The 15,413-nt window shown below is 59.0% G+C and overlaps 1 protein-coding gene across 4 annotated transcripts in view; it reads right to left on the bottom strand.

The window, feature by feature from the left end:
- Window positions 1–15,413, bottom strand: part of ARID3A (AT-rich interaction domain 3A) — a 51,671-nt gene that overhangs the window by 17,194 nt on the left and 19,064 nt on the right. The window lies entirely within an intron of this gene.

Here is a 15,413-nt window from a genome sequence, read left to right as displayed (position 1 = left end):
AGGATTGCTTGAGCCTGGGCAGTGGAGGCTGCAGTGAGCTGAGACCGCACCACTGCACTCCAGCCTGGGCGACAGAACGCAACCCTGTCTCTAAAAACAAAACAAAACAAAAGGTGTCTGCAGGGCTGCGTTCCCTCCAAAGTCTCCAAGGGAGGAAGCTTCCGGTCTCTCCCGGCTTCTGGGGGCTCCAGGTTCCTGGGCTTGTGGCCGTGTCGCTCCAGCCTCTGCCTCTGTCTTCGTGCAGGATGCGTCCTGATAAATGTGTCTGTTGGTGATTTCGTCAGCGTGAACATTAAAGAGTGAGTCACACACACGTCACAGGTGGAGCCTCCCACACACCCAGGCACAGGCGCAGCCCAGCCAGCGCTCCTGGGCTACAAATCTGTGGCTGTCCTGGGTCCTGTAGGCAACGGCAACGCGAGCGTGAGTGTTTGTGCATCTAACACAGCTGAACCCAGGAACGGTGCACGAGAAATATGGAATTTTTTTTTTTTTTTCGAGACGGAGTCTCACTGTCCCCAGGCTGGAGTGCAGTGGCGCGATCTCGGCTCACTGCAAGCTTCGCCTCCCGGGTTCGCACCATTCTTCTGCCTCAGCCTCCCGAGTAGCTGGGACTACAGGTGCCCACCACCACTCCCAGCTAATTTTTTGTATTTTTAGTAGAGACGGGGTTTCACCGTGTTAGCCAGGATGGTCTCAATCTCCTGACCTCGTGATCTGCCCGCCTCGGCCTCCCAAAGTGCTGGGATTACAGGCATGAGCCACTAGAAATACGGAATTCTAATCCTGTGGGACCACCATCCCATCTGCAGTCTGAGGTAGACCAAAGTGTCAACACATGATTGTACGTCAGTAAGTTCCCCCGTTTCCAAATGAGGTCCTGTCAGAGGTACTGGGAATCCAGTGCTTGAACCTATTCCTCTTTTCTTTTTCTTTCTTTTTTTTTTTTTTTTTGAGATGGAGTCTTGCTCTGTCGCCCAGGCTGGAGTACAGTGGGGCGATATTGGCTTACTGCAAGCTCCGCCTCCCGGGTTCACGCCATTCTCCTGCCTCAGCCTCTCTGAGTAGCTGGGACTACAGGCGCCCGCCACCACGCCTGGCTGATTTTTTTGTATTTTTAGTAGAGACGGAGTTTCACCGTGGTCTCGATCTCCTGACCTCGTGATCCAACGGACTCAGTCTCCTAAAGTGCTGGGATTATGGGCGTGAGTCACTGTGCCCGGCCTATTTCTTTTTTTTTTTTTAATTTTTATTATATTTTTTGAGATGGAGTCTCGCACTGTCACCCAGGCTGGAGTGCAATGGTGCCATCTTGGCTCGCTGCAACCTCTGTCTCCTGGGCTCAAGCAATTCTCCCCCCTTCAGCCTCCTGAGTAGCTGGGATTACAGGCACCTGCCACCATGCCCGGCTAATTTTTGTATTTTTTGTAGAGACGGGGTTTCACTATTTGGCGAGGCTGGTCTTGAACTCATGACCTCAAGTGATCTGCCTGCCTCAGCCTCCCAAAGTCTTTTTTTGTTGTTGGTTTTTAGAGACAGGGTCTCACTCTGTCATCCAGCCTGGAGTGCAGTGGCGCAATCATAGCTCACTGCAGCCTCAACCTCCTGGGCTCAAGGGATCCTCCTGCCTCAGCTGCCCAAGTGGCTGGGACCACAGGCACTCGCCATCACACCCGGTAAGTTTTTACATTTTCTTTTGTAGAGATGGGGTCTTTCTATGTTGCCTAGGCTGGTCTGGAACTCCTGGGCTCCCTCGATCCTCACATGTTACCTTCTCAAAGTGCTGGGGTCACAGGCGGGAGCCACCACCCTCCACCTTTTCTTTGGGGGACACAATTTACCCTACGACAGTGCCTGCCTGAGTTCACACAGCAAATCACTGCAAAAAATCACCAGCATGCCTCCCGGGGCTGTCCTGAGGGTCGGACAGGAGCGCATTTGCTCCGAGAACTGGCTCTGCTTTGCAGATGAGGAAACTGAGGCACAGTGGTGAGTGTGGAACCAGAGGCTGGGGGCTGTCGGGGACTTGGCCCAGAGCCCCGTCCTGCTTCCCAGCCCGGTCCTCCTGCCTCCTGCTGGCTTCCCCGCACCTGGAGCCTGAAGTCTCGGCCTCCAGCTATGAAATGAGCCACCGACCGCCTCTGCCTGCCAGGGCGGTGGCTGGGGAGGAAGGAGATCACCAGGCCTCGGAATGTCTTCCAGAGGGGAAAGAGGCTCCATCTGGGGTACAAGGGGCCAGGAGGTCCCCCAGCCCCCCGCCCACTGGTTCTGGCGGGCAGGCAGGGGCGGGCAGGGTGGGGGAACGCCGGCAGGGATAATTAGAAAGTAGAGTTCAGGCGGGGGCCAATTTGCCGAGGAGGAGCTGCGACAAATACCAGGCTGCCAATTAAGCTCGGGGGAATGTGGCTGGCTGTGGGCAGTGGGGAGCCTTGAAACCACCAATTAGGCCTCAGCTGGGATGAGCCGTCATTAGGGCCCAGGAAGGAGACCCACGCCCAGCCCCTGCTGCGAGGACACCCTGGGTGCTGGGGAGGCCGGCCAAGGCCCCATCACCCTGCAGCCATCCTGCCCCTCTGGGCCTCAGTTTCCCTGTCTGTGTATTGGAGGCCCAGTGAGGCCTTCTGGGAAGGGGCTGGTGGTGGGGGGGGGGGGCAGGCAGGAGTCCTGACCTCTGCCCTGGGTGGTCGAGGCTGCCCGAGGTCCAGCTGCCTGGCCTTTGTCTCCGCCCCACGCCGGCCAGCACCAGACTGGCCAGCCTGCATTCCTGCGCTGATTTATGGTGGTGGGGGAGGTCCTTTCCCCTTCAGCTGCCTGAGGGGTGTGGGGCCCGCAGGTAGACCCGGCTGGCTGGGCTGGTGGGTCCCATGAGCACAGGCACGCACACATGGCCACACGCCCGGCCTCGTCCTCTGACCCCGGCCCGGCTCCCGCCCCCTCCCCTCCACACTCTTCCTCGAGACCCCGTCCATCACCGAGTCACGGATCTAGGAGTCTCTCTGGGGTTTAGTCCATTTTGTTCCCAGAGTCTGGAATCGGCAGAGCACACAGCAGTTGCCTAATAAATGCTCGTTATCTGAACCTTGACTTTCTCAGCTGCAAAAGTGAGCCAGGCAGGGCAGAGAGGGGGACAGGGCGGAGAGGGGGACGGGGACGAGGGGGACAGGGAAACGCCTGAGGCAGGAGGTACTGGAATGGGGAGGACTTCACCGCTGGGGCTGTGCTGGGGTGAACGCCACCCCTCACCCAAATTCACATCCGCCCAGAACCTCAGAACGAGACGTTATTTGGAAAAAGGGCCTTTGCAGATGTGACCAAATTGAGAAAAAGTCACAGTGAAGGCCGGTGGGCCCTACATCCAGGGCTGTGTCCTCAGACATGGAGACGGTCGCACAGAGACAGAGGCCGACCACACGTCAATGGACACCCGGAGCCCCCAGGAGCTGGGAGAGGTGGAAGGCTCCTCCTGCGGCCCCTGGAGGGAGCGCAGCCCTGCGGACGCCTTGATTTTGGACTCTGGGCTCCAGGACGGAGGGAGAACGGGTTTCGTTTGTTTTACGCCGGTGGTTTGAGGTCCTTCATTATGCAGCCCCCCCGCCGCTAAGATGCGGACGTAGAGGCCGGCACACCTTGGGCCCTTCCAGGGCGAGCGGAAGGTCGTCTCCTCCGAGATTCTGACCCGGTATTGGAGGGTCTACCCTGCCTAGACGCCCCCTTCCACAGCACAGCCCCTACAAGAAACCTCACCGCACCTCCTGCCTCAGTTTCCCCACCTCTCAAGGAGAGTGTGTGAGAAAACACAGCAGCTTTATCCCAAGCACCTGGCGCCCCAGCAATCCTCACATCCCGGGTGGGGAAACCGAGGCGCCAGGCAGCAATCAGCTGCCCCATGTACAGCCATCCAAGGTTGGGGTTGGAGGGGGAAGCCATTAACTCCCAGGCCAAATGGTGGCGAACTGGGCCAGTGGCGAGGCACGGTCGGACCCCCGTGGGGCCGGGGCACTGATGCATGGCAGTGAAGGGCGGACCTGCGGGGGCCCCAGCTGCTGGGGGAGGCGGCTCTAATGGCCGTTGCTGTGGGCAGCCAGCAACAAAGCCAGCAGTAAAGGCCACCTGGGCTTTATGGGTCTCCGGCCCCCCGGTTCCGCTCCCCTGCGGGGGGCGCCCCGCCCTGGCCAGCTGGCGGAGGCCCCAGGGATGGGAAAGCAGGGGACGGTGTCCAGGCTGCCCATGGCGGTGTCCAGGCCCCCCTTGTGGGCCAGATCCCAGGTTGAACTGCTGGGCCACAGCACACCCCACGGCAAACCCAGGCCTTGGTTCTCACCTGGGTTCTGTGGCTGAAACCCTGCCCCTCTGAAACATCGACCAGAAAGCTCTGAAATCAGCCACCCACCACACACCCACAGGAGCCCTAAACCCAGGCTGGAGATTGGGCAAAATCTCCGGAAACTCCCTCCCCGGGGGCTGAGGGCCGAGATAAGCGGCCTGCCCTCCCCTCCCCACTGCCTGACCTCCCTGGGGCCTGCTCTGATCACGGGAGGGGTCGGGTGTGAGGTTCTGAAGGTGCCCCTCCGCTGAGACCCCCACCGCCCTGCCATCAGCCCCGACCGGCCACCTTCGCCTGGGCTGTTCCTCTCGTCTGCAGGGCCTTCTCAGCCCCTTCCCTTCGTCCGGGTCCCCTGTGGTCATTCCCTCCCTGGAGGGGAGCCCACGTCCTCCCAGGACCGATATCACCTCTGCAGATGCTCCGCTCCCACCCACCTTTACCGACTACCGGCCTCACGGGGTTTCTGGCTCACTACCCCCCTTGTTCCCCCGGCCCTCGCATGGCCCCAGCTGTGTGGATTCACGCATTTGTCTCTCGTCTGTCTGCCCTGGAACATGCGGAATTCTTATCTTGTTGCCAGCATCCAAAATCGGGCACACAGCAGTTGCCTAATAAATACAAATTAAATGAACTTGCTTTCTCAGTCAGATCCCGAGAAAATGTGGGGCCACAGGGCAGGCCTGGTGGTCTTTCCCTGAGGGGGTCCCCTCCCCTCTGTCCACTTCCTGCTGTGGGGGATGGAAGGTGTGGACCCCTAATTACCAAGGCTGGGCCCGTCGTCTCCCCTTCCCAGCACCACCTGCTTCGGAGAAGGGGAAACCGAGGCACAGAGCGCATGGAGCCAAGCCACCTCCAGGTCCCCCAGCCGCCCCTCCTGCCAGACACTTCCCCGCTCAGCAGCTGGGTGGGGTGGGGTGGGGGGGTTTTCACAGACATCTGAGCATGACCCTCCCTTGGCCACAGCCTCCCAGGGCCCCCCAGCACCCTCCTGGCCCCTCTCTGCCCTCTCCTGCTCCCTCCGCCCCAGCCTTGGGCTGCCCTATTTAGAGACAGGGTCTCGCTCTGTCACTCAGGCTGGAGTGCAGTGGTGAGACCCCAGCTCACTGAAGCCTCCACCTCCCACTGCGGCCTCCTGAGCCACTGAGACCACAGGCGGGTACCACCACGCTCGGCTAATTTTTGCATTTCTATAGAGACAAGGTCTTGCTATATTGCTCAGGCTGGTCTCAAACTCCTGGCCTTAAGTGATCCTCCTGCCTCACCCTCCCAAAGCGCCAGGATTACAGGCAGGAGCCACCAGACCCAGCCTTGGCGGCTGAGTAAAACACACACGCCCCCACCCCAGGGCCTCCGCTGCGCTGTTCCTTCTGCCTGGAATGCAGCTCCCAGGTCCCTGCTCGGCTCCTGCCTTCCCGCCCAAACGTCGCCTTCTGACAGAGCCCCCTCCACAGCCCCCCTCAGCCTCTGACCCCTTCATTCCTCTTTGGTTTTCTTCCCAGAACGCTGCACGCCTGAGCCCCGTTACACGGATCTGCAAGACACACTCTGTGGCTCTGGGGATAGAGGCAAGACGCCCCCGGTCCCCGACACTCGCCCGGCTCTGCACTGGGGGTGTGGGAGGCCTGGGGGGGGGTGGGAGGTGCTGCCCCCACCTGATGAGGATGGGGCCCTTCTGGAAGGGGCACCTGTGAGGAGGGAGGGCGACGGGGCTCAGGTGGTGGTGCCGGTGGGGGAGGGGAGGAAAAAGTGAGATAACCGCCACCCCCCAAGCCCTGGAAGGGCAAACAGGAAATTCTTGTTTGTGGCGAAACGCTGCTTATTTTCTCCACCCCACCTCGCAGAGAAACGACAGCTCCGAGGGGGTCAGTGGAGTCTGCTGGCGGACAGGGTGCAAGATAAGTCCCAGGGCCACCTGGGAGGGGGGAGGGGGTTCCCCGGCCACCCGGACCCCCCTGGAACCAGGGAGCTCAGCCCTGGCTCAGGACTCCCCTCCCCAGCCCACCGGCTCTGGGACATGGGAGGAAGGTCAGAAAAAGACCCCAGAGGTTTGCAGGAAATCCAAGGAAAGGGTTGGCCAGGACAGGAGGAGGTGGCCAGGGCGAGCACAGGCGGCCCCTCCCCCAGCAGTGCCCAAGGTCACAGGAGAGCAGCGCCTAAGGTCACATCGCTGGGGCTGTGGTTTCCCTGCTCAGTCCCCAGGCAGGCCCCACCTGGGCACTCCCACCAGGTCCCAGCAGCTGCGGGGGGCCCAGGGTGGTGTCCTTGGGCCCAGAGGCCCAGGCTGTAAGGAAACTGCCTGTCTGCAGGGCCCCCTGGGAGAACCTTTGCCCCCCAGGCCTCCCGTCTCCCAGGAGGCTCCAAAGTCCATGAGGCCCCACCTGGAGATGAGGCCACGGCAGGGGTGGGGGGGCGGTGCTGGAGCTGGGAGGCACCTGGTCAGCTGCAGCCCTTCAGACGCTCTCTTTGGCCACAGAATTCAGCGAAATCCAAGAAAGAATCCAAGTGTCTAGCGTCCAGGGACTGCCGAGCCCTGAGCCTCCAGGAGGGTCGGCCCGAGACTTGGCAGAGAGACGTCAGAAGAAGAGAAATTGTCTTTTCTTTTCTTTTTTTTTGAGACAGGGTCTTGCTCTGTGGCCCAGGCTGGAGTGCATTGGCACGATCACAGCTCACTGCAGCCTCAGCCTCTCAGGCTCAAGTGACCTTCCTGCCTCAGCCTCTGGAGTGGTTGGGACTCCAGGCACGAACCACCATGCCCAGTTTTAACTTTTTTTGTAGAGATGGGGTCTTGCTATGTTGCTCAGGCTGGGTACAAACTCCTGGGCTCAAGTCATCGGTCCTCCCTCCTCGGCCTCCCAGAGTGCTGGGATTCTGGACATGAACCACCACGCCCAGCCTGAGACACTTTATTTTTGTTCTGAGACCGAGTCTTGCTCTGTCGCTCAGACTGGAGTACAGTGGTGTGACCTTGGCTCACTGCAACCTCCACCTCCCGCATTCAAACGATTCTCCTGCCCCAGCCTCCCGAGTAGGTGAGATCACAGGCACGCGCCACCACGCCCGGCTAATTTTTTTTTTTTGTATTTTTCGAAGAGACGGGCTTTCACCATGTTGGCCAAGCTGGTCTTGAACTCCTGACCTCAGGCCATCCTCCCACCTCTGCCTCTCGAAGTGCTGGGATTCTGGGTATGAGCCACCGTGCCCAGCCTGAGAAATGTTCTACAAGGCATGTTTTTGCACTGTCCAATATGGCTTCTGGGAACTGAAGAAGTATGTTTTCCTCTAAGGCCAGATATAGGTCTGCGGATGCTCAGAAGAGGCAGCAATAGATCTGAGTCAGCAGCCGCCCCCTCCAGGCAGCGGCCTGAGCCTCCCAGGCGCCCACGCACCCAGCGGGGCTGAAGGGTCAGAGGGAAAAAGAGAATTTATCCAACGGCCGGGCCCACCCAGACCAGCCGGGGAACTCTGAGGTTTGGTTCTTTAGTCTACTTTTTTTTTTTCCTTTTTCTGAGACAGAGTCTTACTCTGTCACCCAGGCTGGAGTGCAGTGGTGCAATCATAGCTCACTGAAGCCTCCTGGGCTCAAGTGATCCTCCCACCTCAGCCTCCTGATTAGGTGGGACCACAGGCACCTGCCACCACTCCTGGCTAATTTTTGCATTTTTTGTAGAGACAGGGTTTCACCATGTTGCTCATTCAGGCTGGTCTCGAACTCCTGGACTCAAGTGATTAGTCCGCCTCAGCCTCCCAACCTGCTGGGATTACAGGTGTGAGCCACAGCGCCCAGCCAATGCAGTCAACTTTTAAAAGATCTTTTTTTTTTTTTTGAGATGAAGTCTCGCTCTGTCACCTAAGCTGGAGTGCAGTGGCATGATCTCAGCTCACTGCAACCTCCACCTCCCGTGTTCAAACGATTCTCCTGCCTCAGCCTCCCAAGTAGCTGGGATTACAGGTGCCCCACCATGCCTGGCTAATTTTTGTATTTTTAGTAGAAATGGGGTTTCACACCATGTTGGCCAGGCTGGTCTTGAACTCCTGACGTTGTGATCCGCCCGCCTCGGCCTCCCAAAGTGCTGGGATTACAGGCGTGAGACACTGCGCCCGGCCTTAAAAGATCTTATAAAACGCTGGTTGTGGTGGCTCACGCCTGTAATCCCAGCACTTTGGGAGGCCGAGGCGGGCAGATCACCTGAGGTCAGGAGTTCGAGACCAGACTGACCAACATGGAGAAAGCCTGTCTCTATTAAAAATACAAAATAGGCCAGGCGTGGTGGTGGTGCATGCCTGTAATCCCAGCTACTCAGGAGGCCAAGGCAGGAGAATTGCTTGAACCCGGGAGGCGGAGGTTGCAGTGAGCCAAGATCGCACGATTGCACTCCAGCCTGGGCAGCAAGAGCTGATAATCTGTCTCAAAAAAGAAAAAAAAAAAAAAAAGAAAAAAATCGTAAAAACACTTTATTGAGGTGACATTTACATAATATAAAATTAACCAGCCAGGCGTGGTGGCTCACACCTGTAATCCCAGCACTTTGGGAGGCCAAGGCAGGTGGATCACCTGACATCAGGAGTTTGAGACCAACCTGGTGAAACCCCATCTCTACTAAAAATACAAAAATTAGGTGGGTGTGGTAGTGGGCACCTGTAATTCCAGATACCTGGGAGGCTGAGGCAGGAGAATCGCTTGAACCCAGGAGGCAGAGGCTGCAGCGAGCCAAGATTGTGAGTTCGCGCCACTGCACTCCAGCCTCCAGCTGGAGTGTAAACCAATTTGAGGTTTACAATTAAGTGACATTTAGTGTATCCACTGTGTTATGCAAACCACAATCTCTGTCCGCATCAGCCATCACTCACTCCCCGTCCTCTCCCAGCCCCGGCACCCATGCATCCCCTTCCTGTCTCTGTGGCTGGGCCTGTTCTGGACATTTCATAGAAACGGGATCACACTGTGTGGCCTTCTGTGTCTGGCACCTCTTACTGAGCGTGACGTCCTCAGGGTTCACCTGCGCTGTGGCCGGGTCAGAGCCTGGCTCCTGTTCACGGCTGTGTCTGTTCCGTGGTGGATGGGCCACACTGCATTTGTCCATTTATCCTTCAGTGGACACCTGAGCTGTTTCCACCTTTTGGCTCTCGTGAGTCCTGCTGGTTTGAACATGCATGTATAATCATCGCACCTATTTTTTTTTTTTTCTCTGGTTCTGAGACAAGAAATAGCTCACTGTGAGGCCGGGCGTGGTGGCTCACGCCTGTAATCCCAGCACTTCGGGAGGCTGAGGCGGGTGGATCACCTGAGGTCGGGAGTTTGAGACCAGCCTGACCAACATGGAGAAACCCCATCTCTACTAAAAATACAAAATTAGCCAGGCGCGATCGTGCAATCCCAGCTACTCAGGAGGCTGAGGCAGGAGAATCGTTTGAACCCGGGAGGCGGAGGTTGTGGTGAGCCGAGATCGTGCCATTGCACTCCAGCCAGGGCAACAAAAGTGAAACTCCATCTCAAAAAAAAACAAAATAAAGAACTAACTTACTGTGACTCCTGCAACCAAAGTTAAACTGAAAGAGCTGGTTTTTATCTCCCAAATCCCCATGAAGCAGCTAGGATGGTAAATGAGATGCCCCCTCCTTCCAGCAGCCTCCAAGGTTGGAGGCACCAAGGGGCTTAGAAGTCAAGATCAAGATCAAACCAGGTCTCTCCCCTGCTCCATGGTTAACCATGGCTCCCTACCGCTCCCAGGAGAAGGCCCAACTCCCCGCCTGCCTGCCGGGCCCCATGCGAGCCTCCACATGGCTACAGCCATCTGTACACACGCTGGCTGCTCCCTGAACCCCCCTTTCCCTGCGTGGGCCCCTCTCACTCCTGCAGCAGCAGGCGGCCTGCGCTGACCCTCGGCACCTTCCCGGGGTCAGGCTGGGTGCTCATCCATTTATTCTGGGGACGGCCTCTTTCCATCTTTCCTGCCTACCTCCCACCCATGAAGGCAAAATCTAGGCCAGATGTGGTGACTCACACCTGTCATCCCAGCATTTGGGAGGCCAAAGTGGGCAGATCACCTGAGGTCAGGAGTCCCAGCCTGGCCAACATGGAGAAACCCCGTCTCTACTAAAAATACAAAAATTAGCTGGGCGTGGTGGTGAACCCCTGTAATCCCAGCTACTCAGGAGGCTGAGACGGAAGAATCACTTGAACTTGAGAGGCAGAGGTTGCAGTAACCCGAGATCACGCCATTGCACTCCAGCCTGGGCAACAGAGCAAGACTCTGTCTCAAAAAAAAAAAAAAGACAGAATCAGGGTCTATGGGGCACAGTGGCGGAAATCCAGCAGGCGTCCACTGGAGGGAGGGAAAGGCCAGGGGCGGCGGCTCCTGCCTATAATCCCAGCACTTTGGGAGGCCAAGGCAGGAGGATGGCTCGAGGCCAGGAGTTGGAGGAAGAAGGAAAAGAAAGAGGCCGTAAGGAGCTTTCCTTCCTCCAATGCTGGTGTCCCCTTCCTGGCCCCTCTGTGAAGCCCCACTCCTGGCAGCTCCCATCCACTGACAGCACCCTCAGCCCCCCGCCCCCTCCCAGAGGCCCTGATAACCCTGCTATCGGACACGGCGGAGGCCTGGGGCAGAGGCTGAGATGACTCAGCACCTGCGGCTGCTGCTCCCCAGGTGGGCAGGGTCCCTGGGGGCCTCGGGGCCTCCCCCTCCACACAAGCACCCACGCTGCCGCTGGGAGGGGTGGACAGGGCGGGACCCAGCACTGCCTCCCCACACCCCTGGGGCCCTGCTCTGCATTTGGGGAAACTGAGGCAGGGAGGGGGTCCACACCTCTCCGGTAACCAGGTTTGCAGAGCACCAGCAACCTGCAAAGCCCCTCACTTGTCCACAGCCCAGAGAGGCGGGAAGGAGGCGGCCAGAGTGCGCCCCCGTAGCCACATCACTGCTGCAGACTCCAGGATGGCCGGGCGCTGTGGCTCATGCCTGTAATCCCATAATGCCAGTACTTTGGGAGGCTGAGGCGGACGGATCACCTGAGGTCGGGAGTTTGAGACCAGCCTGGCCAACGTGGTAAAACCCTGTCTCTACTAAAATACAAAAATTAGCCAGGCGTAGTGGCAGGCACCTGTAATCCCAGCTACTCGGGAGCTGAGGCAGGAGAATCACTTGAATCCGGGAGGCGGAGGTTGCAGTGAGCGGAGATCACGCCATTGCACTCCAGCCTGGGTGACAAGAGTGAGACTTTGTCTCAAAAAAACAAAAAAAGACTCCAGGCCTCACCCCTCTCCCCCTCCCCACAGAGTCCAGAGGCCAGGAATGAACAGCTGGACAGATGAGGCAGGAATGAAGCAGGAATGAAGACTGGGCAGAGCCTGGGCTGCAGGCGGGAGGAGGGCAGGGGGGCAGGAGGACCTGGAGTCTCACGCCCCAGTCTGCCCGTTCTCCGGGCCTCAGTTTACCCATGGTGGGGATGGGGCCGACGCCATCAAGAAGCAGAAGCTGGCGCTGCGGTCCCACAGGACTGCGGCCCCGGGAGGCCGGGGGATTTTGAGTCTTGGTGTTTTTCCCATTCCGGAAACTCCCAGGACTGACAGAGGCGGCGGAGCTGAGTGCGGACCACAGGGCCAGCCGCACGGGGCTGTCAGTCCACAGGGTTTCTGCCAGGACAGTGCACTTTGCAGCTGTTATGGAGCACCTCTTGTATTTCCTGGACTATCTTGTATGCCGGGGAGATGCAGTGTCCAAAAAGGGCCCGGACTTCCCGGTTCAGGGAGCAGGAGGAAGAAGTCAGCTGGGGCGGGTGGGCTTCGAAGTGAAACACCAGGGGACAGGTGGCCCTGACCGACCTGAACTGACGGGTCGGGGAGGGCAGGGTCACCCACACCCAGCAGGCGCTTACTTACAGGGTGACCCGCTGCCCGCACACAGCAGGCGCTTACTTAGCTAGCGTCTGCTGTGTGACCTCAGGCCCTTCCCCGCCCTCTCTGGGCTCTGCCCAGCCATGGGTTGCTCCTGGTGCACCTGACCAGCCGGGGGCTCCCCCGCCTGCCTAAGCCACGAGGTCCTTTCAATTCCCGTCAGCACAGCCGGGCCTCGGCGGATGCAGATGCTGAGAGCCCCGCCGGGCGTGGGGAAATTGGGGAAGTGATTCTGGGCAGGGCCGAACATCTGCCAGCTCCACTCCCCCGGCCCTGATGGGCCCGAGTCCCCTCTCTGGAAATACACAGCGCCGCACCCACGGGGCGGATATTAATAACACGCTCCAGAAATGACCATGAAGCGCGGCCCGGGAAGCCAGCGCGGCGAAGGTGCTTCTCTGTGGATTTCCGGATCACGAGATTCCGCGGGAGCTCGCTGACGCCAAACCCTCCTCGTTCTCCCGTGACGGGCCCTTTGCGCGAGTGCCACCCTGGAACCTCGGTCTTCTCATCTGTGAAGCGGTCCTGGGGCATCTGGGTGGGGGCTGAGACATGGATGGGGGAGTCCCTCGCTCAGGGAGGAGATGCTGGCCGGCCGCCGGCCCGTTTCACAGTTGGGGAAACTGAGGCCCACGAGTCCGGGACGGCAGCGACAGGCCTGGCGCTGGGATGTGGCCGGGGTGGGATCAGCTGACAGGCACTTCCAGAAAGTTGGTGCAGAGGAGGCAGGAGGCAGCCCCATGGCGGCAAGATATGACATGGAAATCCCGGGCCTGCAGTCCCTAACGAAGTCCCCGCCCAGGGCACTGGCCTTAAGCAGCCCCTCTGTCTGCCAGGAAACCCGTTTCACAGATGTGGACACAGACGCAGATCTGGGCTGACGGCAGGGGGTGCCCCAGGCCACACTCAAGACACGCCCCACCCCACGGTGCCCAGCACTGGGGGGCACCCAGCAAACATTTCAAAGCATCAGGAAGCCACAAATGCAGAATCTCAGTGTGGGCTGGGCACAGTGGCTTCCACCTGTGATCCCAGCACTTTGGGAGGCCAAGGCGGGCGGATTGCTGGAGCCCAGGAGTTTGAGACCTGCCTGGGCCAGATGACAAAACCCTGTTTTTACAAAAAAAAAAAAAAATTAGCCAGGCATGGTGGCGCACACGTGTAATCCCAGCTACTCGGGGGGCTGAGGCAGGAGGATCATGTGAGCCCAGGAGCTCGAGGCTACGGTGAGCCGAGATGACATCACTGCACTCCAGCCTGGGCAACAGAGTGAGACCCTGTCACACACACACACAAACAAACAAACAGAGTTTTAGTTTTGAAGCCTTTGGGGTTAAAGAAAGAAAACATTAGCCGGGTGCAATGGCTCACGCCTGTAATCCCTACACTTTGGGAGGCCGAGGCAGGCAGATCACTTGAGGTCAGGAGCTTGAGACCAGCCTGGCCAACGTGGTGAAACCCCATCTCTACTGAAAATACAAAAGTTAGCCAGGTGTGGTGGCGGGCGCCTGTAGTCCCAGGTACTCGGGAGGCTGAGGCAGGAGAATGGCCTGAACCCGGGAGGCGGAGCTTGCAGTGAGCCGAGATCGTGCCACTGCACTCCAGCCTGGGAGACAGTGAGACTCCATCTCAAAAAAAAAAAAAAAAAAAAAAAAAAAAAAAAGAAAGAGATTCAAAAAATTAGCCGGGTGTCGTGGTGCATACTTGTAATCCCAGCTACTCGGGAGGCTGAGCAAGGCAAGAGAATCGCTTGAACCTGGGAGGCGGAGCTTGCAGTGAGCCAAGATCACACCACTGCACTCCAGCCTGGGCGACAGAGCAAGACTCTGTCTCATAAATAAATAAATAAATAAATAGGAAAAACTAAAAGTAAAAAAAACCAAAAAATGAAATACCCAGTGTCCTCTTCCCCTAAGCAGTGACGAACCTGCCACTCCACGCGGCCGGGGCGTTCTGTACAGGGTCCCCGCCCCGCAGACCGGCCAGCCCACCCACAATACGCCCTCATGCTCCCACCTGGATACCAGGGCCCTGCCTCCGCGAGCCTCATTTTCCCCTGCTGAGAGATGGGCTCGGAGTAACCGCGGGGTCCAAGCACTTTGCCCAGAGCTGGGCACTCGGCAATTAACTCCGTCCTGGGGTTCCCTGCAGACGGGACCTGGCCAGTCCCAGAAAGCACCAGAAGTGTCATCCCCAGCCCAAGTGTCCATTCAGAAAGAGGCACCTGGCGGGAGACTGCGGTCCCATCACTCCCAGCCCAGGTTCTCTGAACAGAAACGCAGCCCAGCACCAGCAGGAGGAGCCGGGCAGTCCAAGGGGACAGAACACGCCTGCCCCGGCCACGTCGACGCCATCCCCACAGTGGGACACGGGCCCGCCCGGAGTCCGAGCCCAAAGAGGCTGCAGGAAGGAAGGGGCTGCTTCCCGCCTCCCACCCAGGAGTCAAGAGGAAGGGCCCTCCCTGGTGGGCTCAGGGTCCAGGGTCCCTCGGGGTACACCTGGCTGGAGCTTCTGCCAGACCCCAGGCTGAGGGCAGCACAGGAACTGCCCCTACCATGGGCAGCAGCCTCGGAGCAGTCACTCAAAGCTCTGCCCGCTCCAGGGACAGCCCCCCCCACCCACCGCAGGGAGCAGATGGAGGTGGGCTGGGGCACCAGGGACACCTCCCCCTGCAGGGAGTAGACGGAGGTGGGCTGGGGCAGGCAGCAGGGCCCACGCCGCACACCGTCCCCTCTCTACAGGAGTCAGAGGAGAAACGTGGTGAACCGTACAGGCCAAGGATGAAAACGAAGTCATAGGAGCTGCACTCCTTCCGATAGCATCCCCATCTTATGGGCGGGGAAACTGAGGCCCAGAGGAGGCGCTCACAGGTGGCTGGCCCAGGTCAGGCAGAGCTGGGATCTCCACACGTTGGTGTGGCCAGGCTCTCTTCCCCCAGGTGGCATTAAAGCAATGAATAACCACAGAGATGATCTGCCTAGGTCCTCCCCAGGAACCAGGTCCAAGTGCCCCCATGAGCTGGGCATGTGGCCAACTGGGGGGGGGTGGGCAGTCGCTGGGCAGAGCGCCAGCTGGGGCAGAGACGCCCAGCCACTCCCGGAGAAATGGCCGTCAAGGAGGAATTACGGGTGACGTGGTGGAGGGGATGGGGCGGGTGGCAGAGAGAGACAGGGGAGAGGAGAAAGCAGAGATGCAGAC

This window comes from Symphalangus syndactylus, chromosome 17, assembly GCF_028878055.3.
Source record: "Symphalangus syndactylus isolate Jambi chromosome 17, NHGRI_mSymSyn1-v2.1_pri, whole genome shotgun sequence".
NCBI classification, from domain to species: Eukaryota; Metazoa; Chordata; class Mammalia; order Primates; family Hylobatidae; genus Symphalangus; species Symphalangus syndactylus.
This window is presented reverse-complemented; position numbering and strand designations above follow the sequence as displayed.